The 15,744-nt window shown below is 33.7% G+C and overlaps 2 pseudogenes; one reads left to right on the top strand and one right to left on the bottom strand.

The window, feature by feature from the left end:
- Positions 1-3,014: 3,014 nt before the first annotated feature.
- Positions 3,015-12,688, bottom strand: LOC133674695 (uncharacterized; annotated as a pseudogene).
- Positions 12,689-13,088: 400 nt separating this feature from the next.
- On the top strand, positions 13,089-13,199 carry LOC133674986 (small nucleolar RNA R71; annotated as a pseudogene).
- Positions 13,200-15,744: the final 2,545 nt, after the last annotated feature.

Here is a 15,744-nt window from a genome sequence, read left to right as displayed (position 1 = left end):
TAGCCTAAAGCAAATATATCTTTTTTATTTATGTCAATTAAACAAACCCTGGTAATTTTAACATGACTAATTTTTCCTTTTTTGTAATTTGGCACGATACGTGCAACTCTAGTTTATTGTCCATATCTTTTATTATTTTTTAATCAATCAAAACTTCTTTTCAAACCATACAAGCTTGTCAAATACATTAAAGTTATATTTTGGTTTTAGAACATTTTAACGTGTTGTTTCACAATTATATATATATAATTCAAAATATTAATTTAACAAATATAATTTAAATTTAAATTTAAGATAAATTAACTTAAAACTATACAATTCAAATTTTAAACATAAAAAAAAGTGTTAAATTAATATGATCTAATCGACTTGACATATCTAAAAACAACTTGGATGACTGATAAAAATATAGTTTAACAAAAAAAAATCAAGACAACATCTTTTTAAAAAAATATTAAAACGACAACATATTGGATCAACCTATATTAACCTTTCAAATCTACGACCTTGGTTATGAGACCATGATAACCCCAAAAATACAAATCAAAATAAATTATGGAGTTTAATTCCCAATAAACTCATTGTTTAATGATGAAATTGAAAAAAAATTAATATTTACTCGAGTTAACTCACGAATATTGTGACTCAAGTCATGAGACTATGATAGTTTCATAGAAAACAAACCAAAACAAATGACAAAGTTTAATTCATAATCAAACAAATGTTGAAGATGTTAAATGATGAATCTGGAAAAAATAGTCCATTAACAATAGACAAAAAATACTCAAGTCAACTAGGTTAATTTGTCAAACCCACGACATGAATTAGGAGAGTGAGATAACCACAAAAAAAAAACAACCACAATATATTATGAAGTCTAAAATCCAATAGACTAAGTGTTAGAGGATGAAATTAGAGAGAGAAAAAACATAATATTTTTAAAAGAAAAAAAATATTATTTGGTTAGAACATTCCTGGTGAAATTTCCAGAACAGACCGAGATTCTGAGTAAGATGAATTCTATTTTTTAAACTAGAACAAGATATACCTGTCATTCCAAGTAGAACAAAATGGAATTGACAACATTTACGTCAACTAGCCATAGTTGTTTTTTGTTTTTTTAGCATTGTAAAGTAAAAAAAATGGTAAAATAACCTAGTCCATAAAATATTTATGGAAATAATATAGTTTAACGAGTCGCGAGTCTCATATGCAACTCGTGAATCACATGCAACTTCAAACCAATATTGTCAATTTTGTTATATTCTAGTTGGAATGGCCAGCATACCTCGTGCCATTTTAAAAAAACAAAACAAAGTGAAACAATTTTCATCTTGCTCAGAATCTTGGGTTATTTTGGATTTCTCACCCAAATTTTAGTCGAGATGTTTTGGGTTTACTTTATTTGTTCTATTCTGGATAAAAGTTTGAAAAAACTAAAGTGTGATTTTATTATCTATAGAGTGAAGTAAAAAGACTTGACCAAAAGCTAAAATCTAAATCCTTAATTTTATCAATCTCTCACTTATACTCTCTTAAAAAACCAAGACTCTAAGAATCTAGTCTCTACTCTCTACATATTAGTTCTTTTTAATATTTCATCTGCTTAATTTTATTGATTCTCTCCATCAATTACCTTTTCCTTTGTAGAGTTTTCATTTTGGTAATAATACTCCAGAACTTTAAAAGTTTACAATTCGAGTTCTTAGTCAATGTTGTAATGTAACTAGATGTGAGAGAAATTGAAGTACATTTGAATTCTTTCATTCTAAAAGGCAAAATAAGATAAAGCACAAGAGACTAAGTGATTTGGTCTTTGTTTGTTACAATTTGAGAATCTAATAAAGGTAAAATATTAATATTAACATATTTTTTGTAACTTGTTTTGGCCCCGCCACCAAGAAAGAGATTGAAAATGATGTTCAAGACCAAAAAGCAAATTTCTAGAGAAAATAAACTTTTTCAGGGGACAACTGAACTACCATGTTTAAAATGACCAAAACTGAGTTTAACGAGTCAAAATTGCTCAAAATCAAGTTACTAAGGTCAAATGTGTTATTTTTTAGTCAAAACTGAGTTCCCCCTCTAATTTTGCCAAAACCATCATTTTATAGTCAAAATTGAGTTTACTAATTGAAATTTGTTAAAATTGAGTTACCAGTGTAAAAAATGTCATTTTATAGTCAAAATTAGGCATGCAATCAAATTTAGCCAAAAACTATCATTTTATTGTCAAAACTGAGTTTGATGGGTCAAAACTGGTCAAAAAGATTTATCTAGGTCAAATTCATTATTTCATAGTCAAAACATTTTTCAATGGAAAAAATTGATTTTTTTGGTGGCTCAACAGGTCTTTTTAACATTTATTTTAGATTTGTCCGTATATTTACATAATAAAAAAGAGAATTAAAAAAAGTAGGGCTATATTGGAGATGCACTAGTTATAAATAGCGAGTGCACAAACATGCAGGGGGTTGAAAATCTTTGTAATTCAGTCATTCCCTTTCCATGCAGCTTTTTTTCCCTTAAAACAGTCCCAACCATTCAATCGAGTAGAAATGAGGGAGTCGTGGCACAATGGTTGTGACCACCAATGATGTTGTTTTCCTTCTTCTTCACAGTGTTGCAGCAAGGGGAGGAAGATGGCAGCTGCTGTGCTGCTCCTCCTTCTGCAAAGATATCGGCTGGAATCCCGGTGCTGCTCGTGGCGGTGGAGAGGTTGCAGTGGAGAGGAAGCACGGTGGCAGCTGAGGTTGTTCTTCTTCTCCAGGATTTTTTTTTCTTCCTCTGTCACTTCCTGTTCTTCCCTTCTTCTTTGATGGCTTCCCTTTCTCTCCTCTGTCTTCTCTCTCGGTCTCCCTCCTTTTTCTTTTCTCCCCTTTAATTTCTAGTGTTTCAATCTGCTTCTCTTCACTCCTTTCTCTCTAAAAAAACTGTTGTTTCCTTTATTTCAGTCTCTCTTTTCCCCCTTAAAAACTGTCGGTCCCTCTCTCGGTTTCTCCTCCCTTTCTCTTTCAAAAAATCTTTCCAGCCCCTCCTGTTTCTGCTTCTTTCCTTCTGTTTCGGCCTCCCTCTCCTTCTCCAAAATTCCCCCCTTTTTGCAGGTTCCTCCTCTGGTATTTATAAGTAGAGGAGGAGAGGATCACCTTACCCCTGCCATGGCTCAGGGTAAGGTGGGTGATGGGAGTTGCTGGCAGGGCATGGTTTCCGTCTCATTTTTCTTCCATAATGCTTGCAGGGTATGGTTTATAGGTATGAGTCTTGTGCAAGTGGGAGGGGAAAGAGAAGGGGGAAGAGTAGCAGGAAAAATTTCAAAAATCCTCTTCTCCCCTGTCTTTGCATTTGCAGGGGAGAAGAAGCTGCACAGTGCCATTCAAAACGACCCCGTGTATTTTTTTTTGAAGAAAAGAAAAAAAATTTGGGAGTGACCCAAAAATAGGTTATGACAGTTGCCCCCCTCTTTACAATGCTTACGGAGCAAAGACCTTGCGTAGTAAGTCACACGATCAAAAGATTGATGTCTTATCCCAAGTGCAGGAGTGTCGAAGTAATAAATAACCCGGCAAGACCGGGGTCGAACCACAGAGAGGTTAATTGTATAAATTATAAATAACAATGCAACAACAACAACAACAATAATAACAATAATAATAATAATAATAATAATACTCAGTACGTGGCGTTGTTATACCTGAGAATGATCTAAAAGATCGGGTCACAGGTTTCCAGCCTATATACTGATTTTATGAAAAGATCAAAGAGATATATTATATAATATAAACAGATTTCTGATGCGAATGAACAAGGCAAGACCAACAATGTCAGGATCCTTGATCAAACACAGAGCATACTTAACGTACATAACATATAACAAGAATGTAAATAATAATAATAATAATAATAATAATAATAATAATAATAGTAGTAGTAGTAGTAGTAGTAGTAATAAAAAGAAGAAGAGGAAGAAATTAATGAGAACTTTGAGATGGAAGATTAATGTAAGGATTAAACAATGATAAAAACAAATGTCAAGGTTAGAGGATTCACTAATGGTATTTCAAATAAATATAATATAAACTCTTTTTATTACTTAACTAGAAACCACACACAAAGGAGGTTCTAATCGGATGATTTATCATTAATGGCTCATTATAAAGTATTAACATGATCATATTAATTATCTTGTCTAAGTAACACCATACTTATAAATATCATCAGGCATTCATGTTGCTAGCTTATGTTAACAACAAATCAAGTTCCTATCATAACAACGATGTCGGCCGAAAACTATGAAGGATCAAGCATTCGATGTACCAAGTGTTATACAACATAAATCTAGATTAACCATTTAACAAGCAAGGTATTAAGAATTAGTAAGATAAAAAGATAAGACATGCTAATAACAATTTATCTTGGATATAAACATTAAAGTCCATGTTGAGTTTATATTATACCTATTCTAACACCATTAGTAAAACCTTTTCACCTTGACATAATTAACTTAGCTAAACATAATGAAGAAGAAAAACATAAATAAACAACATAAGAACATAAACATGATATAAGTTAACTAATTAAAGGAAAGGAAATGAAAAAGCATAAACAAGAGATTAATATAACATGAAAGAAAACTTGAACATTACAAAGATATAAAGAGAGAAAGCAAGAAGATGATTTTGATCTGAAAAATAATATGACTAAATACATGGCAAATGCCTCCTTTTATAGGCTAACATTCAGAACTATTGTTTGGTAGGCAACCATTGATTTGGTGGCTGGTTTTTGACATTGTTGGCTGCTGGTTCTTGATATTGTTGGCGGATTTTTGATATTGTTGGCTGCTGGTTCTTGATATTGTTGGCTGATTTTTGATATTGTTGGCTGGCCAAAACGTCATTGCTAACATCAGAATTTGAGCCCTTTGTTTCATGAAAGCTGTGGGAAATTGTCTCAGCTTTCCAATAAAAAAAACCAGAGCTCATTTGGACTTCTAGAACTCAAGATATGAGCTGAAAACCGAATAGTGTGTGAGCTGCAGGACAGGTTCCGACTTCTCCGTTGTTGTTAAGATTTGAACTTGAAAACGGCAGAATTGAGTCTTGGACCCTTCATGAAAGTTTTAGGTCTATGTCTTATCTTTCCATCCATATAAAGTGGACCTAAATCCGAGTTCTACAACTCCAGTTATGATCAAATAACCGAATGGTGTCCCAGTTTGGAATTGAACCAACATCTCTTCTCTTAGCCTAGTCCTCTTTTTGTCTCTTCACTTTCAATTGTTAATCACATCAATCAATCCTTTGAATTGTGAGATATACCTGCATTCAAAACAAGCATTTATCATAAATTAAAGATATATTATATTATTAGACTTGTTATTATAAAACATGCTTTAGTTAGGGAATTTAACGATACTTTAGTGCAATACGATGATATAAAGCCTTAATGAGAATGCACTTTTAAGTACTAATCACACCCCCCAACCAGCTTATTACTAGTCCCTAGTAATCAAAGCGTTAAAATACAAAAAGAATTTGCAAGTTCCACAAAGCAAGGTATTCATCATTTAACTTCCATTAATCTATCCAAATAAACAAACTCTCATTAAATTTATATATCTGCTTCATACTTCTTAAACAAGATATTAATAAACCTTCTTTTTATGCTCAGTAAATCAAAACATAGCTATGGAGCTTTTCATGGAAGAAAACAAAATTTTGTTCCAATGTTTAAGGTTAACTTCCTTGGGTTGGGATTATTATCTTTTTTTTTTTTTTTAAAGCAAGAATTTATAATACAATGTATCTTGAACCCATGTAACGAGCTTTTAGCTAATGACTCCCAGACCAGTTGGTCTTAGGGCATCAGGTGTTGAGACACCCCTACGAGCTTAGTAACTCGGGTTGCAGATACTGACACGTAGATAGTGCAATGTTTGATTCCCTTAAGCTTTTCTCCTTAACCCATGTAACAAGCACTGGGCCAATAGCTCCCAAGTTAGTTGACTTTAGGGTACTAGGTGTTAAAACACCCCTTCGGGCTTAATTGCTTAAGTCAAGGAGGCTACGAAACCAAACTTATCTACTTTTATTTATTTATTTGTTTTATTTGTTTTTTTGTTTTTTTTCTTCATATTATATATTATCCCTTTCCCTTAGTTGTTACCTTTAACAAAAGAACATAAATAATGTAATAATCCAATATGCAACCCACAATCATATGTTAAAGTGTGTGTGTGAAAATGAAGGTTTAAGAATACTTGTTAAATGAGTATATGAGCAGAATTAAGTGATAACAATGCGAGAGTTTGTAAATCTGAATATTTGAAGAAGTATTATAATAGACCTTGTTAAGAATGTTTACTAAGATGCGTCTCAAGAGTCACTAAAGTTCCTCCTTTACTCTGCCATCCTAGTAACAACAGGTTTGCAAATGGTTGTAACAATAGAAAACATAGTTAGTTAATTTTTTTTTTTATAATATTAACTACTACCCTCTCCCCCCAACCAAAACGAGACATTGTCCTCAATGTTTTAAGGTAGAAAGATAGAGTATAGAAGACATCACCTGAAACAGCAACTACTGAAAAACCTGAAACACACTTAAACAAATATAATAAACAACAAAACACAAACATTATACCATTAATAAAACCAAAAGACACAAGTTTTCACAGACTAAGGCTCAAATCCAATCTAAGCTTTTTACGGCGTTCCGTGATTGACCAATTAAGTCGACTCATAGAGGAATCAACTACAGGGATGAAAGATTGAAGGTCATCAATCAATTGTTTAGCAGTAGCAGCAGAGATGAGGATTTGTCGCGCTGAAAATGTTAGAAATTGTTGTTCCACAGCATGATCAAGAAAAGACAGTAAAGTATTATAAAAACCATTAACATTTAGCAAACCTATAGGTTTCTGGTGAATGTTCAGCTGAGCCCAAGATGAAATATGAAATATCTCTTCTAAAGTTCCCAAACCACCTGGTAAAGCAATAAAGGCGTCAGCATGGTTAAACATTACAGATAGTCGTTCAGACATTGTAGAGACCTGTAGTTCCTCTCCGACTGTTTTTCCAATGATGTCCCCTTCGGCTAAAGCTTTGGGGATGACCCCCAAAACTTAACTGCCTCCTAAAAATATAGCTATTGAAACACTCCCCATTAACCCAAGACTGCCTCCCCCATACACTAAATGAATCTTTCTCTCAGCTAGTACCCGACCAAGATGATTTGCTGATTCTAAAAACTCTTTTTCTTTCCCAGGACTGGATCCACAAAAAACACAAATATTTTTTATTTTAGGAACAGAGGAACTGCCATTTCTACACACTTCTATATCTATTAAATGAATGGGTAGAGTAGAAATGATGGGAAGGAAAAGAAGATTTTATAGATGAGAAATTGAAAATGCAATCATACCACCTATATGTAGGCTAGCTGGAGTCTCACTCTCTCTCTCTCTCTCTCTCTTTGTTTTTTTTTTTTTTGAAAAAGCATGTGTATGTACAAACAGCTGTGATTGTGGCTCACATCTTCCCTTGGTTTTACGTCCAAGAACGGCTTAAACGCCCTCTATAGGTCGGGGATAGGCTTCCCATCCAGTTTTCTTAAAAACTGACAAACAGGGTCTTTTTTAGTCAGATTCCCAAGACTAAGTCGATCATGTTCTTTATGAAAATGAGGCCATAAATCATGAATTGCACGATGCACATCTCCACTAGGATGCGTCTCAAGAGTTAATAGAAGATTATCTAAAGACTCCTTACTCAGGCCATCCTTAATGAATTGTATTTTATCTTCACGGTTTATAGATACCATTCCTAAAGAACGACATTTTGCATTACAAGTCCATCTGGCACATCGGTGACAGACTTTCAGTCGTTTTGCACGACGTTTCTTTGCAAAAGTGCTTTTACCTGTTCCAGGCATGTATGAAATAAAAGTATTGGAAGACTCACCTGATAATCGGATCTTTGCTTCAATCAGCCAGCGAATATCTTCAGGAATTTCATGGTTCATTAACAACCTCAATCTTTCACACCTAGCACGATAAATTTTTGTAATCGCATTCTGAGGCAGGGCGGGAAAATACTTTTTCAATTTTTCAAGAGTGGTGTCCATTTTTCAAAAGAGAAGGGGAGGAGAGATGTAAAGAAAAGAGAAGGAATAAGAAATTGAACAAATATATACACAGATATCAGTTATCATGGGAAACTGAAAGAACCGACTTAAGAGTCACGGAGTACCGTTATCCGTCATTTGACCGGGGTTGGAGAAAGATTAGCAAAACAAGAGTCACACCAAAAAGAAACACAAAAACAATGTGAGAAAAACAATATAATCAACCTTTATATACAGCATCATTCAAACCAATGGATTCAATTTCACTAGGAAAATTATCAACGTAAGCTTTCAAACGATGTCCATTTACCTTAAAAACATTGCCATTCTTTGGATTCTCAATATCAAAGGCCCTATAAGGATACACATGTTTCACAATAAATGGACCGCTCCATCTTGATCTTAGCTTTCCAGGAAATAAATGGAGTCGAGAATTATAAAGCAAAACTTTTTGACCAACATCAAATATTTTTCTCAAGATTCTCTTATCATGAAACTCTTTGATTCTTGCTTTATGAATTTTTGAATTTTCATATGCATCATTTCTTATTTCCTCAAGCTCATTTATTTGCAACTTACGCAGATGGCTAGCATCATCCAGGTTTGAATTGAAAGCTTTAATAGCCCAATAAGCTTTGTGTTCAAGTTCCACAGGCAAATGACAAGGTTTTCCATAAACCAACCTATAAGGTGACATACCTAACGATGTTTTAAAAGCAGTGCGATAAGCCCAAAGTGCATCATTAAGTCTTAAAGACCAGTCCTTCCGATTAGGGTTCACTGTTTTTTCCAAGATTTGTTTGATCTCCCTATTAGCAAGTTCTACTTGTCCATTTGTCTGAGGGTGATAAGGGGTGGCAACTTTATGTGTGATTCCATATTTCTTCATTAAAGACTCAAATGGCTTGTTACAGAAATGTGTTCCACCATCACTTATCATAACCCGAGGGATTCCAAATCGACTCAAAATATTTTCTTTCAAAAACTTGATCACTGTTTTATGATCATTGTTACGACTTGGAATTGCCTCTATCCATTTTGAAACATAGTCTACTGCGACTAATATGTACACAAAACCAAATGATGGAGGAAATGGACCCATAAAATCTATACCCCAACAGTCAAAGATTTCAATGACAAGAATAGTATTTAAAGGCATCATGTGACGTTTTGAAATAGATCCTAGCTTTTGACAATTTTCACAAGTTTTGCAGAATGCATGCGTGTCTTTGAACATGGTGGGCCAATAAAATCCACATTGTAAGATTTTTGCATTTATCTTTCTTGATGAGAAATGACCCCCACATGCCTCAGAATGACAAAATTTAATGACACTACTTACCTCATTGTCGGGAATGCATCTTCGAAATATTTGATCAGGACAATATTTGAACAAGTAAGGGTCATCCCAATAAAAGTTCTTCACTTCGTTCAAGAACTTTCTTTTGTCTTGGGTACTCCAATGAGCTGGCAAATGTCCTGAAACAAGAAAATTAACTATATTAGCAAACCAAGGCATCGTAGAGACAGAAAGTAAAGATTCATCAGGAAAGTAGTCATTGATTGGTGTAATGTCAGATCTCGAATCAGTTGTCAATCTTGACAAATGATCCGCGACAATATTTTCGGTGCCTTTCTTATCCTTGATTGTGATATCAAATTCTTGAAGTAACAAAATCCACCGCACCAATCTAGCCTTAGAATCCTTCTTAGAAAGAAGATATTTCAACGCTGCATGATCGCTAAAAACAATAACAGGTGAGCCAACAAGATAAGATCTGAATTTTTCACATGCAAATACTACTGCAAGTAATTCCTTTTCAGTGGTGGTGTAATTCATTTGAGCACTATTTAAAGTTTTACTTGCATAGTAAATCACATAGGGTTTCTTATCTTTTCTTTGTCCTAAAACAGCACCCACGGCATAATCACTAGCATCACACATTATTTCAAAAGGTAATGACCAATCAGGAGGTTGAATGACAGGAGCAGAAGTAAGCAAGTTTTTAAGTTTAACAAAGGCTTCTTCACAATGTTCAGTCCATTAAAAAACATTATCCTTTGTTAGAAGGTTACATAATGACTTAGATATTACACTAAAATCTTTGATGAACCTTCTATAAAAACAAGCATGTCCTAAGAATGATCTAACGTTTTTAACAGATTTTGGTGTTGGCAAGTTAGCAATTAACTCGATTTTAGATTTGTCAACCTCAATTCCTATTGATGAAACAATGTGACCAAGTACAATGCCGTTTGTTACCATAAAATGACATTTTTCCCAATTTAGTACAAGATTCTTCTCTTCACACCTGTTCAAAACCTTTTCCAAGTTAGTTAAACAATCATCAAATGAATCACCAAAAACAGAAAAATCATCCATAAAAATCTCAAGAAAACGTTCAACCATATCACTGAATATGCTAAGCATGCATCTTTGAAACGTGGCTGGTGCATTACATAATCCAAAAGGCATCCTTCGGTATGCAAACGTACCAAATGGACATGTGAAAGTAGTTTTCTCTTGATCTTCAAATGCAATTTCAATTTGGTTGTAACCCGAATAGCTATCTAGAAAACAATAAAATTCATGACCTGCAACTCTTTCTAGAATTTGATCCATGAAAGGTAAAGGAAAATGATCTTTTCTAGTCATTGAATTAAGTTTCCTATAGTCAATGCACATGCGCCAACCAGTAATAGTCTTAGTTGGAATTAACTCATTCTTCTCATTTGTTATCACAGTAACTCCAGACTTTTTAGGTACAACTTGGGTAGGACTTACCCATTTGCTGTCAGAAATAGGATAAATGATTCCATTATCTAGAAGCTTAATGACTTCATTCCTCACTACTTCTTTCATATTAGGATTAAGCCTTCGTTGCATTTCTCTAGAGGGTTTAACATTTTCCTCCAAATAAATCTTGTGTGTGCAAATCAAAGGACTAATTCCTTTTATGTCAGCTATGGTCCATCCTAATGCATTTTTGTGCATTTTCAGAGTTTGTAATAACTTACCTTCTTGATGAACATTAAGTTTGGAAGAAATTATTACCGGAAAAGTTTCATTTTCTCCCAAAAATGAGTATTTGAGATTAAATGGTAATGGCTTCAAATCGAGTTTTGGTTGAACACTTGAAGGTATGGACTCAATTGATCGTGGTGGCAATTCCTCAATTTTTGGTCTCCAACTATTTGCCTTTGATTCTTCCTGAAAATAAACCATTTGCAAATCATCAGATTCATTAAACTCAGTTTCACTGGAAGTGTTTTCAAATTGATCACAAATTAATTTTTCAATAAAATCTACTTCCTGTAAATCATTATCATCTCTTGGTTGCTTGCAAATGTTAAAAACATTCATCTCCAATGTCATGTTTCCAAAAGATAACTTCATCACTCCATTCCTACAATTAATCAATGCATTAGAAGTTGCAAGAAATGGACGTCCTAAAATAACAGGAATTGAATTGCATGCTTCAACAGGTTGTGTATCCAAGACAATAAAATCCACAGGAAAGATGAATTTATCAACTTGTACTAACACATCTTCAACTATTCCTCTAGGCACTTTTACAGATCTATCAGCAAGTAAAAGAGTTACAGAAGTAGGTTTTAACTCACCTAGATTGAGACTTTGAAAAACCGAATATGGAAATAAATTCACACTAGCTCCAAGATCAAGTAAAGCTCTATCAATTTTATGTTCTCCAATAAAGCAAGAAATTGTAGGACAACCAGGGTCTTTATATTTCAAAGCATTATCATTCTGAAGAATGGCACTTACTTGTTCGGCTAAAAAGGCTTTCTTTTTCACATTCAGTTTTCTCTTCACAGTGCACAGATCTTTCAAAAATTTAGCATAAGACGGTACCTGTTTAATAGCATCTAACAAAGGTATATTGATCCTTACCTATTTGAAAGTTTCAAAGATTTCAGAATTGTGATTGACTTTCCTTTGTTTGGCCATGGCATGAGGAAATGGAAGTGCTGGTGGGGAATCAGTCTCCTCCTTGCAGTGTTCAGGTTCAACCCTTTCCTTACCCTCAGAGACTAACTCATCTTCTTTCTCACAAGGTTCAAGAACGGGTTTTTCAATAACCTTACCACTGCAGAGAGTAGTGACTGATTTGACTTGATCCATATGTTGGCTTCCAGAACCACTTGCACTTGAATTGTATTGCCCTTTGGGATTTTGCTAGGGTTGAGATGGAAACTTACCTTTCTCCTAAAAACTAAGAGCAGATGTGAACTTTGCAAGAGTATCTTTTAAATCTGCCATGGTTTGAGCATTTTGAGTGTTGATTGTCTCTTGCTTTTCAATGAATGCATGCAGTGTTTCCTCAAGATTTCTTCTAGGAGGGGGAATATAAGGAGGTGCATATCCATGAGAATTTTGAAAATTATGTTGTGCTTGAAATGGTGGCTGTGAAGTTTGTGCATTATTGTTACCACTCTTCCAACTGAAATTTGGGTGATTTCTCCAACCAGGGTTGTACGTTTGCGAGTATGGGTTATGACTTGGCCTTTGGAAACTATTTAAAGCATTGGCTTGTTCATGGAGACATTCCTTAAAAGAAGGCAAAGTTGGACAATCATTGGTTGAGTGTTCATTAGTTTCACAAATTTGACACACAATTTCTTGAACAGATTTTATTTGACCACTCTTTTTTAATTCTAGTGCCTCAACTTTTCTAGCTAAAGATGCAAATTTGGCTTGGAGGTCATGATCTTCCCTAAGGTTGTACATGCCTCCATTAGATGTATGAGGTTGAGTTTTACCTGGTGCCTCACACGTACCTGTGGTGTCCCAATTTTGAGCATTTTCAGCTAGCAAGTCTAGGTACTCCATTGCTTCATCAGGGTCTTTATCTTCAAAAGTTCCATTGCACATCAATTCCACCATTTGCCTATCTTTAGGTGTTAACCCTTCATAAAATTGTGAGACCAATCTCCATGTTTCAAAACCATGATGAGGACAGGTATTAAGCAAGTCTTTATATCTATCCCAACACTTGTAAAATGTTTCTCCTGGTTTTTGAGTGAAAGTGGTGATTTGTCTTTTGAAAGAGTTTGTTCTGTGAGACGGAAAAAACTTCTTTAAAAATTGTTGTTGCATTTCATCCCAAGCACGAATGGATCCTGACCTAATATTTTGTAGCCATGTTTTAGCTTTATCTTTTAATGAAAAAGGAAAAAGCTTTAATCTGATGGTGTTCATGCTACAATTTAAGTCATTATAGGTGTTACAAACTTCTTCAAATTCTCTTAAATGCAAATATGGATTTTCTAATTCTAAGCCATGAAAAGTGGGTAAAAGTTGAATAATACCTGGCTTAAAATTAAAATGAGAAGCATCAGGAGGAAAAACTATACATGATGGTGCACTTGTTCTTGTTGGATTCATGTGATCTCTAAGTGTTCTCACATGATTATTCTCATTATTCTCATTATGAATTGACTGGTTATCTTCTTCGGCCATGTTTTCTAAAGAAATTGAGGATTTCCTAGAAAGTCTACCACTTAATGTACGTGTCCAAACTCTCATGCAAGTGCAAAAGAAAAAAAAAAGAAAAAAAAAATTAGAAAAACAAATAAAAGTAAAGACAAAAGAAAATGAAAGAAATATAAAATTTATACAATACTTACCTCCCCGGCAACGGCGCCAAAAACTTCACACGACCAAAAGATTGATGTCTTATCCCAAGTGCAGGAGTGTCGAAGTAATAAATAACCCGGCAAGACCGGGGTCGAACCACAGAGAGGTTAATTGTATAAATTATAAATAACAATGCAACAACAACAACAACAATAATAACAATAATAATAATAATAATAATAATACTCAGTACGTGGCGTTGTTATACCTGAGAATGATCTAAAAGATCGGGTCACAGGTTTCCAGCCTATATATTGATTTTATGAAAAGATCAAAGAGATATATTATATAATATAAACAGATTTCTGATGCGAATGAACAAGGCAAGACCAACAATGTCAGGATCCTTGATCAAACACAGAGCATACTTAACGTACATAACATATAACAAGAATGTAAATAATAATAATAATAATAATAATAATAATAATAATAGTAGTAGTAGTAGTAGTAGTAGTAGTAGTAATAAAAAGAAGAAGAGGAAGAAATTAATGAGAACTTTGAGATGGAAGATTAATGTAAGGATTAAACAATGATAAAAACAAATGTCAAGGTTAGAGGATTCACTAATGGTATTTCAAATAAATATAATATAAACTCTTTTTATTACTCAACTAGAAACCACACACAAAGGAGGTTCTAATCGGATGATTTATCATTAATGGCTCATTATAAAGTATTAACATGATCATATTAATTATCTTGTCTAAGTAACACCATACTTATAAATATCATCAGACATTCATGTTGCTAGCTTATGTTAACAACAAATCAAGTTCCTATCATAACAACGATGTCGGCCGAAAACTATAAAGGATCAAGCATTCGATGTACCAAGTGTTATACAACATAAATCTAGATTAACCATTTAACAAGCAAGGTATTAAGAATTAGTAAGATAAAAAGATAAGACATGCTAATAACAATTTATCTTGGATATAAACATTAAAGTCCATGTTGAGTTTATATTATACCTATTCTAACACCATTAGTAAAACCTTTTCACCTTGATATAATTAACTTAGCTAAACATAATGAAGAAGAAAAACATAAATAAACAACATAAGAACATAAACATGATATAAGTTAACTAATTATAGGAAAGGAAATGAAAAAGCATAAACAAGAGATTAATATAACATGAAAGAAAACTTGAACATTACAAAGATATAAAGAGAGAAAGCAAGAAGATGATTTTGATCTGAAAAATAATATGACTAAATACATGGCAAATGCCTCCTTTTATAGGCTAACATTCAGAACTATTGATTGGTAGGCAACCATTGATTTGGTGGCTGGTTTTTGACATTGTTAGCTGCTGGTTCTTGATATTGTTGGCTGATTTTTGATATTGTTGGCTGCTGGTTCTTGATATTGTTGGCTGATTTTTGATATTGTTGGCTGGCCAAAACATTATTGCTAACATCAGAATTTGAGCCCTTTGTTTCATGAAAGCTGTGGGAAATTGTCTCAGCTTTCCAACAAAAAAAACCAGAGCTCATTTGGACTTCTAGAACTCAAGATATGAGCTGAAAACCGAACAGTGTTTGAGCTGCAGGACAGGTTCCGACTTCTCCGTTGTTGCTAAGATTTGAACTTGAAAACGGCAGAATTGAGTCTTGGACCCTCATGAAAGTTTTAGGTCTATGTCTTATCTTTCCATCCATATAAAGTGGACCTAAATCCGAGTTCTACAACTCCAGTTATGATCAAATAACCGAATGGTGTCCCAGTTTGAAATTGAACCAACATCTCTTCTCTTAGCCTAGTCCTCTTTTTGTCTCTTCACTTTCAATTGTTAATCACATCAATCAATCCTTTGAATTGTGAGATATACCTGCATTCAAAACAAGCATTTACCATAAATTAAAGATATATTATATTATTAGACTTGTTATTATAAAACATGCTTTAATTAGGGAATTTAACGATACTTTAGTGCAATACGATGATATAAAGCC

Source organism: Populus nigra, chromosome 15 (genome assembly GCF_951802175.1).
Source record: "Populus nigra chromosome 15, ddPopNigr1.1, whole genome shotgun sequence".
NCBI classification, from domain to species: domain Eukaryota; kingdom Viridiplantae; phylum Streptophyta; class Magnoliopsida; order Malpighiales; family Salicaceae; genus Populus; species Populus nigra.
The sequence above is the reverse complement of the archived record's forward strand: the minus strand, read 5'-3'. Positions and strand labels throughout refer to the sequence as shown.